This window comes from Protomyctophum parallelum, assembly GCF_964188405.1.
Source record: "Protomyctophum parallelum genome assembly, chromosome: 8".
Classification (NCBI taxonomy): domain Eukaryota; kingdom Metazoa; phylum Chordata; class Actinopteri; order Myctophiformes; family Myctophidae; genus Protomyctophum; species Protomyctophum parallelum.
The window spans coordinates 21,621,420-21,635,186 of NC_139703.1; the positions used below are offsets into that span (position 1 = coordinate 21,621,420).

At 43.7% G+C, this 13,767-nt stretch overlaps 1 protein-coding gene across 3 annotated transcripts in view; it reads left to right on the forward strand.

The window, feature by feature from the left end:
• The window catches only part of tfeb (transcription factor EB), a 93,246-nt gene that overhangs the window by 28,861 nt on the left and 50,618 nt on the right, over nucleotides 1–13,767 (forward strand). For 2 of the 3 annotated variants that reach the window (XR_014569585.1, XM_083770522.1), the window contains exon 2: nucleotides 9,344–9,441. The gene's annotated coding sequence lies outside the window, so the exon portion shown is untranslated. Of the gene's footprint in view, nucleotides 1–69; nucleotides 124–9,343; nucleotides 9,442–13,767 lie in introns of those variants that run through there. The other variant, XM_083770523.1, reaches the window with a different exon arrangement.

Consider the following 13,767-nt stretch of genomic DNA (forward strand, 5'->3'; position numbering starts at 1 on the left):
GTGTGTGTGTGTGTGTGTGTGTGTGTGTGTAGACTCACTCTCTCCTCTCTGCCTCTCGTTCTCAACTCGGCGGAGTAAAACACAGATCTTTTGGATATAATATGTTGTCATTTGGATCGTTGGGTAAGAAGATATCTTTCTGTCACATAAGATATGGATTATTCATGTTGTCTGTTTTGCTGTGGTTGGAAAGTAACCGAGTGCATTTACTTTAGTACTGTGCTTAAGTACAATTTTGAGGTATTTGTACTTTACTTGAGTATTTCCAATTTCCAGTACTTTTACTTCTACTCCACTACATGATCTCAGATCCAAATATTGTACTTTTGCTATTGAGTTACTAGTTACTTTGTAGATTGTGATTATTGTTACGAGACATGCATTAACCACGACAGCCCCTATACATGTTGGCCATTTGAAATTGGACAATACAAGCTCACTTTGTGAGCCTGTAGATCTGCTATTTTCAAAATAGTTCTCATACATTTGAACGAAAACGTGTGAAAATGGACATTCTGCACATACTTTCTACTTTTGATACTTTAAGTATATTTTGATACACTATACCTTTGTACTTTTGAATTCCGGACTTGTATAAGAGTATTTCAAGTTCAACACTTTTGCTGTCTGGTGTGTGTTGCAGATAATAGTCTTTTGTGTACAATTATCGTCATTTTACGCTCCCAAGAGGTCCCAAGAAGTCTACATAATTAGATAATGTAGACTAATTGTTATTTTGATCAGCGTTTGCCTGTTATCTCTCCTAATGGATCAATACAGCATGGCATCTTATCCAACGACAACACACTATCCTTTTAGTTTTGGGTCTGAGAGGCTAAATCTCATCAAATGGTGGTCCGTGACTTAAATGACTAATAAGTAATGGACCTTGATGTGAATTGGGTTGAAAACCACTGATGTAGTATAATGGTGTTCATCATACTGTAGTATACTGCAGTGTAGCTCTGCTTCTCCCAGGGTTTGTACAATGGAAGCACACATGATGCAACTGTCAAACAAGCCATGTTGATGCAGCACATGTACAGTATGGGGGGGGGGGGGGGGGTAGGTTGGGGTGCTTAAACTTTTCTTTTTTGGGGGGGGGATCAAATCAATAGTCAATACATATTCCCCATAACTTTTGGGTGCTGGCTCTGCCCCTCGCAATTTTTCCAAATGCTTCCTCCGTCATACAGTCTGGAGCAACGGAAGCTCTGGTCATGAGCAAGCTAATTAAAACGGAAGTGGAGCCTCCTCCCCCACTTTCATTTCATCTTTAAAGTCGCATACATTTATTCTAAAATTAATGGAAATCATCTAAGCATATTTTATAGCTTGCTGCTTTAGCAGAAACGGAAATTAAAATAATAATATAAAGATAAATGTAATAAACAATGTAAAGAACGGAAATGCCAGCTTCTGTTACTCGGATTTCGGGATGTGTAGTTCTAGACTCTATATAGCATTCAGGAGGTGTAGTTCCAGACTCTATATAGCATTCAGGAGGTGTAGTTCCAGACTCTATATAGCATTCAGGAGGTGTAGTTCCAGACTCTATATATAGCATTCAGGAGGTGTAGTTCCAGACTCTATATATAGCATTCAGGAGGTGTAGTTCCAGACTATATAACATTCAGGAGGTGTAGTTCCAGACTCTATATAACATTCAGGAGGTGTAGTTCCAGACTCTATATAGCATTCAGGAGGTGTAGTTCCAGACTATATAACATTCAGGAGGTGTAGTTCCAGACTCTATATAACATTCAGGAGGTGTAGTTCTAGACTATATAGCATTCAGGAGGTGTAGTTCTAGACTCTATATAACATTCAGGAGGTGTAGTTCCAGACTCTATATATAGCATTCAGGAGGTGTAGTTCCAGACTCTATATATAGCATTCAGGAGGTGTAGTTCCAGACTATATAACATTCAGGAGGTGTAGTTCCAGACTCTATATAACATTCAGGAGGTGTAGTTCCAGACTCTATATAGCATTCAGGAGGTGTAGTTCCAGACTATATAACATTCAGGAGGTGTAGTTCCAGACTCTATATAGCATTCAGGAGGTGTAGTTCCAGACTCTATATAGCATTCAGGAGGTGTAGTTCCAGACTCTATATAACATTCAGGAGGTGTAGTCCCAGACTCTATAGAACATTCAGGAGGTGTAGTTCCAGACTCTATATAACATTCAGGAGGTGTAGTTCCAGACTCTATATAGCATTCATGAGGTGTAGTTCTAGACTCTATATAGCATTCAGGAGGTGTAGTTCTAGACTCTATATAGCATTCAGGAGGTGTAGTTCCAGACTCTATATAGCATTCAGGAGGTGTAGTTCCAGACTCTATATAACATTCAAAGATTGTGGAATAGTTGTCTGGCTACGCGAGACTGAGTCATCAGATCATGGTCTATACTACAGTGTTGTGGGTTTGTTGTTGAGGCTGTGGGACAACATCAGGATGTTGAGCTGCAGCGGGGTGCATACGTTTCTTAGACATGCTAACGGCCTGACAGGCATTAGACCGACAACACTGTCACTCGCGACATGCACTGCAGCGACGGTGTTACTTAAACTTAACCCATGGCTGGGTTAAAACTCACCCGTGAGCCGTGACTTATCCCGACATGCGTGGCAGGTTAAAACTAACCTGCTGTGGGCTCCTGACATGCGTGGCAGGATACAACCTGTGGCTTCCTGTGAGGTTATAGGGTTAGGGTTTTGGGTAGGGTGTCTACGACTGTTAGTATACGTCAGACCAAACACATGCACCTGAGCTGAGCTGCTGAAGTCTGTCTGTCTGTCTGTCTGTCTGTCTGTCTGTCTGTCTGTCTGTCTGTTCGTTCCTAGATTTCATATTTTATATTCATAGACCTGTTTGTATTCATGTTAATGTGAGACATTTCATTTAATGTCTCACATCGCACAGACCAAGTTGACATTTGGTCAACTTGGTCTGCTCTTCTTCCCCCCCCCCCCCCCCCCCCAACCCCCGATCTACAATCTCACAATGCCTCGACACTGCGGGGCGTTGTGAGCTTGTATAGCTGTGCTGTCTTTGTCTGAACTGAAGCTCTCCTCGGAATAGGGACTATAGGGTTGTAGTAGGGTTAGTGGTTAATGTAAAAAATCATTATCCTGTCACACAAAGATTCGGCGGTTCCCCTGTATAGTACCTCTGCGGATCCCCCTATAGTGTTTTGGAAGTGGCATAGAAATTGTGTTTCAAGTATAGAGTTTAATAATAATAATAATACAACTTTATTTGTATAGCACCTTTCATGACATCAAATGCAGCTCAAAGTGCTTTACAGAACAATGGAGAATAAAAGAAAAGCAAGGCAACGACATTAAAAAACAAGCAGTAATGCAATACAGTGAGGACATGAATAACAAAAAAATATAAGATCACTTAAAAGCAATGTTGTAGAAGTGGGTCTTGAGCTGAGCTTTAAAAATGTCTACAGAGGCTGCCTGACGAAGGTACAGTGGGAGCTTGTTCCATGCCGACGGCCCGACGGCTCCGTTTAGAGTTTTATTAGGATCCCCATTAGCTGGTGCATAGCAGCAGCTAATCTTCCTATGGGGTCCACACAGAATATAAAAACATGACATTCGACATGAATGACATTACAGGACATACATTACAGGACATATACAGGATATATAAATAAAATAAAATTGAAAATATTATCCTAATCATGACTGCTGTGTGTGTGTGTGTGTGTGTGTGTGTGTGTGCGTGTGCGTGTGCGTGTGCGTGTGCGTGTGCGTGTGCGTGTGCGTGTGCGTGTGCGTGTGTGTGTGCATGTCCGTGCGCGTTTGAGCGCCTTACAGTTTTTGGGTTTCAAGATGCCTCTTCAATTGTCTCTTGAAACTTGATTTAGTTTTTTCTTTTGTGATTATAGCTGGCAGTTTGTTCCACTCAGCCATGGCTCTATACAGTACTGTGTGCTGCATAGTAGTACATGAAACGTATAGTATTTGAACCCTGCACATATATAGCGTCCATATTCTGGGAGCGACCATTCATTTCTGCCAAGATCTTAATGATCTACATCTACGAGCTCACAACAAAAGCGTCACGTTGCTGTTTTTTCCACGAAAGACATTTGGCGTGTAGGTCGACAACAGGAGAAGGGGGGGGGGGGGGTGGATGGGGGGGCCCTAGGGTGCATGCCTGTATGAAGTTATTTCCCCTGGATGGGGGGGGGGGCGGAGGAAGTTATTGCTTCATGGCCGACACATTGCCAGAATTGGGAGTTGAGAAAGCTGATATTGGGAAGTATTGACTTTCTGGTGACAAATGGGACTGTTTTCAATTTGTCTCACTTCCTCCTCCAGCTTTATAGTTGTTTTGTTTTGGTTGTTATGTTGGTAAGATGTCTTTGTCTCTCATCATTTCTGGGTGGTGGGGGGGGAGCCCGAAAATAGCAGATCTACAGTCAGTATAAGTAAACCCTGTGAGCTGTTGTTACTCCTCTAGCCTTAGGAGCCATTGGCTGAGATCAGATTCTAAAAATGTCTTCTACATCCTGGCAGTTTTCTGAAAAAGCTACCGGTATATGTTTCTGTGTCAGTCGTTCAAAAATAGTAGACCTACAAGCTCGTAGCGCGCCACTCGGTGGCATGCTATGAGCTTGTAGATCTGCTATTTTTCAATAGCTAAAGCATAACATAATGCTAACACCAAAAGGGTTTCCCGCCCAGAATGGGTTAAAAGCCTGTACTGTATTCATAACCGTCACAAATGGCCTGTCTAACACGTACAGTTGGGCTGTTTTGTATGTATGTATGACTGTATGTATGTTGTATGGCTCATTGAGGGCTCATTGAAGGCTCCATTTTCGTCACCGCTAAACCCCTTATCCCTAAACTTCTTTGCTTTTTTTTTTTTTACTATTTTGCAAAACATTTTCGAATAGTTAAAATGGCCAGTCTACGTAAGCTCACAACGTGTCAATGTAGTTTGGCTAGTTGAACTATTCAAAAATAGTAAAAACAAAAAAGGCAAAGAAGTTTAGGGATAAGGGGTCTGCAATAAAGACGTTTGTCCGTTCATTCATTGATACTGTACAAGCCTGTAGATCGGATGGTTTTGGCGAAAAAAGGTATAGGGTTTTAAGTGTGTTTTTTTACACGTATCAAGGCTGGGGACGGCTTTGATATGAGCTGGGAGTGAGTTCCAGGTAGGGGCGGTCATAGTAAATACTGGTCAAAAGACATAGCTGGTTTTAGTGGACTATAGGTCAGTGTTTCCCAAACACTGTGTCGGGACCCATTTGTGTGTCACAGACACATTTTTATGGGTCCCATTTATTTTTTGTTTCATACATTTAGCTTTTTAATTATTTACTAGATCAAAGAAATTCCATAAAGTAGAAAACAACGGTTTAAGAAGTAGTGAAAATTGCCGATCTACAAGCTCACAATGCGGCGCATTCTATGCGCAGACTATGCATCCACCTCTTGGTACCACAGCACCTCAAAGGCCCTTAAAACAAGGCTCCAGACCTCCCAAAACAAACTGGTCAGGCTCCTACTTGGCCTCACCCCCCGAACCCACCTCACCCCTGCCCACTTTGACAGGCTGGGATGGCTTAGGGTCGTCGACAGAGTACAGCATCTTGCAATGGGTCTGGTCCACAAGATTCGATACACCACCAAGATACCCATGTACCTGTCTAAATACTTCCTTAATGTAAACGAAGTCCACACCCACAACACCAGAGGGAGTGCAACAAACCATGTACAACCCAGATTCGGCACAAACAAGGGACTAAATTCTTTTCGCTCCTATGCCACCAAAATGTGGAACGCCCTACCAACAGTCATTAAGACATGTGAATCCCTTGACTCCTTCAAAACCGCTCTCAAAGGGCACCTACGGATGGCTGCAATTCGAAACTGGCCTCTGTAAAATCTGAATCCCCCCACCCCATTTCCCTCACTGTATATTGTATATTTTCCCAGTGCTTGTATATTTTCCCTTTTTTGCTTCCCATATGATGAATTCCTGTTCTGTTCTATTTGTATGTCTCTAAATGGTTGTATGTCTTTAAATGTTTTGATGAATTGAACAATGTGGACCCTGTTGTAAACAAGTGTAATGCTTAATTGGGTCGTCCACTCACAGTTGACAGTCTTTGTATTGAGTTTGTGCTTAAAATGTACTGTAAATTCTACAAACTGTTAATAAATATTTCAATCAATCAATCAAATTCTTGCACTTGTAGATCTGCTATTTTCACTAAAGCTAAAACGTTTGGGATCCAATTCTGTAGGTCTGTCCAAAAGTGGAGACGCAGGGACCCGCTCAGCCAACACAGGGACGCTGGAAGTACCTTCACTAAAAATGCTCCACACGTCCCAAACTCTTCTCCCTTCTGGCTCCAAAACTATGGAATGCACTTCCTATTGCAGACTCACTCTCAATCTTCCGCTGTAGTCTGAAAACCTACCTCTTACTGCGTGTTTTTTGTGAGGGTACCTAGGGGACACCGGGAGAACATGCAAACTCCACACAGAAAGGCCCTTTCGCCAACCCCGCCTTCGGGTATGGGCACTGATGACGCGGAGGAGGAAACACGGCGCCAGCACCCACGGCGCCCCCGAGCGGGAATCGAACCCAGGACCTTCTAGCTGTGAGGCGACTAAATCATGTCCTTGACCAAATCTGAAATACTAGACGAAAAATATAAATGTTTTCCTCTTTCGCTCCGTGTAACCTTGGCGTGGACATCTCCACATAGATGATATCTAGAAAGGTCAAAGCCCATTGGCGAGATGTCAATGTATATGAGGCGGTTTCCAGCGCGTATAGCAGCCATCTTCTTTGCGGCCGTTACGCCAGCAAAGAAGACACGGATAGATACGGGTATTATTTAATGGCAACTGGGATACATCATTTAACCCATTCTGACCGGGAACCCATTTTGGTGTTAGCATCATGTTATGCTTTATGCTATTGAAAAGTGGCGCGATACGAGCTTGTAGGTCTGCTATTTTTGAAAAATCGAAGAACGACTGACATTTTTTAGAATCTGATCTCAGGTCAGAATGGGTTAATCAGACCAGTGTGTGTCCAGTGGAAACCTCGTATGAATCTGATCTCAGGTCAGAATGGATTAATATGAATAAGGATGGAGAGGGTGTAATGTCAATTTGTAAAATAATCGAAAGGTTAGCAGCGACCATATTCCAGAAATGTGTTGATGATCAGGATTCCTAGAAGACAGCATAACATTAGACCACGTACTATAGTTTCTTTGATAGCGGGCAGTGCGGGCACGAAGACCCTTGGCAGCTCCCATGACACAAGAGGGTTGGCAGGATTAGCGTAGATGGATGGGCTGGATGTCTCGGTGGAGCTATAATTAACCCCGTGTTGGCTTGACATCTGCTCTGAATGACGCAACCGCAGCTCTGTCTGTCTGTCTGTCTGTCTGTCTGTCTGTCTGTCTGTCTGTCTGTCTGTCTGTCTGACTGACACGGTAGTAGTCCAACTACTAGTGGTTCTCAAACGTCTTATTTGCAAGGAAGCCCCATGACTTTGAGAGTGTATGCAGATGGAAGCAAAGGGCCCCGTATGAGGTTCCATTTGTACTCTCGGAGTGATGCTGATTCGCCCGCTTTGCTTCATGCTGTTGCCAAACACTGCTTCCTCCTCCCAGGGATACGCGGCGGGTTGTAACGTTAGCCGCTCAGCTCTCCAATAAGAAGACTGCCACGTGTCACACATGCTAGCATGCGGGAGCGTGCGCGCACTCCACGTGCGTCGTAATGCGACATGTTGTGCAGCTTGTAGATCTGCTATTTTAAAATGGCCGAAATGCATATACTATAGGTATATGTCGTTTGTGTGAGTTAATGTTTTGTAATAATAATCCAAATCTACATAGTTAGTATAGTAACTATAGTAATACGTTTTTTAAATAATTGTAGTAAAAGTACAATGTTTGCCTCTGAGATGTAGAAACAAATAGGATCCCACTGTAGTGGAGTAGAAGTAAAAGTATTGAAAATGGAAATACTCAAGTAAGTAAAAGTACCTCAAAGTACAGTACTTTGAGTAAATGTAATTTAGTTATTTTCCACCACTGTCATTGCCTTAACTCCATATTCTAACTGTTTGCGTTCTTTCGTAAATTAACCCATTTTGGGGGCGGGAGCCCCTTTGGTGTTATGTTATGCTTTAGCTATTTCTGAAAAACGGCTGACACCTTTTCAGAAAACTGTCAGGATGTAGGAGACTTTTTTTTTTAAATTTGATCTCAGGTCAAAATGGGTTAATGCCACACTTGAGATCACACTGCAGCATCGCAACCACAACCATACAAAGTCACAGATCTATACATCTAAAGATGGCTTCTACATTTTCTGAAGAAACATCAGTGGCGCTCAACCTTTTTCATGTCGGGGGACTTACTGTGACACCTCATCTACGCGGGCAAGGAGTGAACGTTCCCACGGCGATAGATGTAGCACGAGAAACTGTCCTGACGACGGAGCGTCGTCTATTGCGTTGCGACGTAGCCTGAACCAATCAAATAACCCATTCTGACCTGAGATCAGATTCATACGAGGTTTCCACTGGACACACACTGGTCTGATTAACCCATTCTGACCCGAGATCAGATTCTAAAAATGTCAGTCGTTCTTCGATTTAAAAAAAATAGCAGACCTACAAGCTCGTAGTGCGCCACTCGGTGGCGCGCTACGAGCTTGTAGATCTGCTATTTTTCAATAGCTAAAGCATAACATGATGCTAATACCAAAATGGGTTGCCGTTCAGAATGGGATAACCAATGTATAGTAGTGTGTATATAGATCTCAACCAATAAAAGAGCTTGTGGGCTATACGGTGAAACCTCGCTGGAATAGAGACTCTGCGAGCGGATATGAGACGGGCGGGCGACGTCGCTGCACGGCGCGTTGTCGCTCGCGGTGCGTCGGGACCGTCTCGTTGAAAAACACGTGTTCCAGTGCGGACGGGGTGTGAGTCTGCTAAATTGCCTACATTATGAATGATATGATATGATATAGTACTTTGTTGTCAGTTCGCACTGACATTTGTCTCGCAGCCCTGTCGTCTTGTATGCAACACATAATACACACATTTGACATGACACAAAAACAGACAATAAAAATACAGTTACATACATAGAGAGTTATAGAGACATATGGGGGGCACAGCACAATGTCCACAGCTCAGTCTAGTCCTGGGGCTTAAAAACCTGATAAAGCCTCAAAGGCAGACTGATGGGGACAAAAGACTTCTGGACTTCTGAATGGTATACTGTGTTATACTAAACGAGCATCTTTCTTTCTCCCTGATTGCAGATTGGCATCCATCCGTCTCATCCGGGAGACGAGACATGTAGCGAGAGGTGCGAGCACATCCCTTTACTGTTATCTGTGAACCCTTTCTTCTACAACAGGTAATTCTTCTGCGCACGCACGCACGCACGCACGCAAGAGAGCGAGAGAGGGGGGAGAGAGAGCGAGAGAGGGGGGAGAGAGAGAGAGAGAGACTCCTCTCTTCTCTTCCTTGTCTCCTCAGCGTGCATGCATTTAAAATTAGCCAAATGGATAATTTGTTTTTCTCACAATCATCAGAGTTTTTAGCAGTACCGGTCTTGGCTGAATGGGATATTTACAAGGCGCCACACTCAATGCACTTTTAACAGCTCCTATACTTTGCTCTCTTCTTTATCCACGATCTGCAGGAAAGTTGCCATGGTTGCTTTTTAACCTTCTTATATTCATTTTTCTTTGAGCTTTGCTTTCACCTCGTTGAGGTCAACTCTGTTGACCGGGATCCATGATATGAAGTATAGAATTGCACGCCGGTGTCTTCAAAGGGCGGGGCCCCCTTGATGAGCTCTAGTATGCAGTGTTAAGTTTGACAGCAAATTCTGATTCAGTCTTAGTCTTATTTAGGTATAATTTCAGTCATCTTGTTCAGTCTCAGTTTAATAGTCTTAGTCGACTAAATGGTGGTATTTTAGTCTTATAGTATCAGTGTTAATTTTGACCATAATTTCTGATTTTGTCTTAGCACAAAAACTAAATGGTGTGTTCAAAAGACAATTTTAGTCATCTGAAATAGTTTTGTAGTCTTTTATGGTCTAAAATGACGTAATGAAAACTGTGCTACGGTGACTAAAACTAAGACTAAATATACTGACAATGTCGTCAACAAATACAAACTAGACTAAAATGTTAGGAAGGGACTAGTGGACAAGAGTATCCAGTATAAGTGATTTTACACTTGGTTGCATGCTGAAAATAGCCGATGCGCGACGCGTTGTGAGCTTGTAGATCGGCTATTTTCATCAAGTGTAAAAACAGTCCTTACTACGGCATCAGTGCCCACCAAAATAAGACTAAAAAGACTAAATCAACTGTAGATTTAGTCGACTAAAATCTCATGACTTTTAGTCGACTAAAACTAGACTATAACACTGACACATTCCGGGTGACTAAAATGTGACTAAAACCAGATGAAAACTATTCAAGAGACTATGACTAAAACTAAAATACAAATTTGCTGCCAAAAACAACACTGCTATACTATACAGTACAGCTGTGTGTGTGTGTGTGTGTGTGTATGCGTGACGGCTGGCATGCCATCGCTAACTGCCAGCCTGGTCATACGATCTGCGCCGAGCCCCCCCTCGGTTTTGGCGAGCCCCCCCCCCCGCCCCCCCTCGGCTTGGCGAGCCCCCCCCCCCCCCCCCCACCCCGCGGCTTGCCGAGCCCCCCCCTCGGCTTGGCGAGCCCCCCCTCGGTTTGGCGAGCCCCCCCCCCCCTCGGCCTTGGCAAGCGCGGCGTACGTCATGGTGCGCGTTACTTTACCCATTCTGACCCGAGATCAGATTCTAAAAAAATGTCTTCTGTCTACATCCTGACAGTTTTCTGAGAAAGCCGTGTTTCTATGTCAGTCGTTCTTGGATAAAAAAAAAATATAGCAGACCTACAAGCTCGTAGCGCGCCACTCGGTGGTGCGCTATGAGCTTGTAGATCTGCTATTTTTCAATAGCTAAAGCATAGCATGACGCTAACCCCTAAAGGGGTTCCCGCCCAGAATGGGTTTTAAGCAATACTATACACGAGAGGGTGTGTGCTTTATACTGTCATCAATGGCACGCCTGCGTTGCTGCAGAAAGCGATATGAGACTTCCGTATAAGCAGCGCAGAAGGCATTCATTTAAAAAAATGTCAGATCTGCGATATTTTAAATATTATCCACCATATAGACATGGTTAAAGTTGTTCAAAATGCTTGTGCTGATTGTTCTGGTCCTCACTTTGAGTGTCTCTGTGTTTTTGTATCCACAAGTATACACTTACTCTTATTATACGTTCACATTGTCACACACGCACGCACGCACGCATGCACGCATGCACGCACACACACACACACACACACACACACACACTTGGGGGGGGGGGAGAACAGGACGTTCCTGAAAAGGGGAACAGAAAGTAGGGGGGTTATTTTTGTCATTTTAATAGTCCGGCAGACGTGTCACTGACCAGGGTATATGGGCGGTGATGGGCGCGGAGGAGGGGAGCACACGCCCACACAGCGTCACCAGCGGGAATCGAACCCGGGACCTTCTATTATAGCTGTGAGGCGACAATGCTATATACCGAGTGTGCAGCGCCCCCCCCCCCCCCCCCCCAATATTATTTTAAAACATTAGTTATACTTTGTAGATTTAGATTATTATCACGTATACATTTACCACTTGACAGTACTGTATACATACTGTATATACATTTGAATATAGCAAGTTTATTTTCAAATCATTGTTATATACATTAAAAACACTGTGGAGTATATGGCTGTGCATAAACACAGCCCATATTTAGCCGTGTGTGTGTGTGTGTGTGTGTGTGTGTGTGTGTGTGTGTGTGTGTGTGTGTGTGTGTGTGTGTGTGTGTGTGTGTGTGTGTGTGTGTGTGTGTGTGTGTGTGTGTGTGTGTGTGTGTGTGTGTGTGTGTGTGTGTGTGTGTGTGTGTGTGTGTGTGACATGCCTGGCATTGCGTCGCTGCTCCTTTCTATTAATACACTCTTACAAATTAACACCCTGCATCTGAGCACTGGTGTCCTGTCACTGTCTCTGTGTGTGTGTGTGTGTGTGCGCGCATGCAAATGTGTGTGCATTCATGTATTACCCGTCATGGCACTGTTCTGCACACCTAATACTGTACATTTAATACATAATTTACAGTATATGGTTGTATGCGTTTTATACGTTTTTTTATAAGACATGGGATGCAACCGGTGTGGACGGTGATTTGATGGCCAGACTCCATAGACAGGCAAACGTCGATCAGAAATAACAATTCTTCTACATTCTCTAATTGTGTAGCCTTCTTGTGAATTAAGTAATGCCGATGGTTGCGAGCGTAACATTAAACCAAATGGACCCTTTATAAGGGTTGTAATTTAGCTATTGAAAAATAGCAGATCTACAAGCTCGTAGCGCGCCACCGAGTGGCGCGCTACGAGCTTGTAGATCTGCTATTTTTGAAAAATCGTAAAAAAATGTGGCGCAAATCTTTGAATATATATTCTTTCAAAGTGAACGTTTTTAAATCAGGTCTAAATGGGTTAATTTAATAAGGGTCCATTTGGTTACCAATGAACTCCCCATCATTTAGCTGGGGGGGGCAACTGGAACCCGCTCAAGGACCACTGGTTGAAAACCACTGATGGAGATGATCATTTGCTACTTTTGCTGCTTTTGTGTGACGCTTCATATAGTATGATCAGGTTAACTCACGCAACTCTCTGATGTGTGTGCGCATGAGCGTGCGTGCGCATGAGTGTGTGCGTGTGTGCGTGCGTGACTAATCCGTGGCACAATCCAGAGTTCTAACCCCTGACCCGGCCCCTCCCACCGCTCTGTGTCGACGACGCCCACCAGAGCCGGTTCGGCGTTTGAAGTTTGAGCGTCTGTGACGCGGAGCCACAATGGAGCCACAATGGCTGCAGTGTGCTGCCTGCGCCCTGCGTCACTACATCCCAGTGTGGATGCCAGCCTATGGGAAGGAAAGGGACCCTGATGTGGCTATAGCTATAGAGAGATAAGAGAGATGACATAGATATCATTTCTAGTTGAGGACCCCTGGGCTATAGAGAGATAAGAGACATAGATATCATTTCTCGTTGAGGACCCCTGGGCTATAGAGAGGTAAGAGACATAGATATCATTTCTAGTTGAGGACCCCTGGGCTATAGAGAGGTAAGAGACATAGATATCATTTCTAGTTGAGGACCCCTGGGCTATAGAGAGGTAAGAGACATAGATATCATTTCTAGTTGAGGACCCCTGGGCTATAGAGAGGTAAGAGACATAGATATAAAAAGGACCCCTGGGCTATAGAGAGATAAGAGACATAGATATAAAAAGGACCCCTGGGCTATAGAGAGATAAGAGACATAGATATAAAAAGGACCCCTGGGCTATAGAGAGATAAGAGACATAGATATAAAAAGGACCCCTGGGCTATAGAGAGATAAGAGACATAGATATAAAAAGGACCCCTGGGCTATAGAGAGATAAGAGACATGGATATAAAAAGCTAGACGCCTCATTGGCCGCTGCAGTTCATTGGAGCGACCTGTGAGGACGGAGTCAAGCAGGAAGTGGGAGGCACGGTCGCTGCTTTCTGCGCCAATCACTGGTCAATCACAGCGCAGTCTTTTCAGGGACTTATAGGTTCAATCCAACTTCGCTTTATTGGCATGAG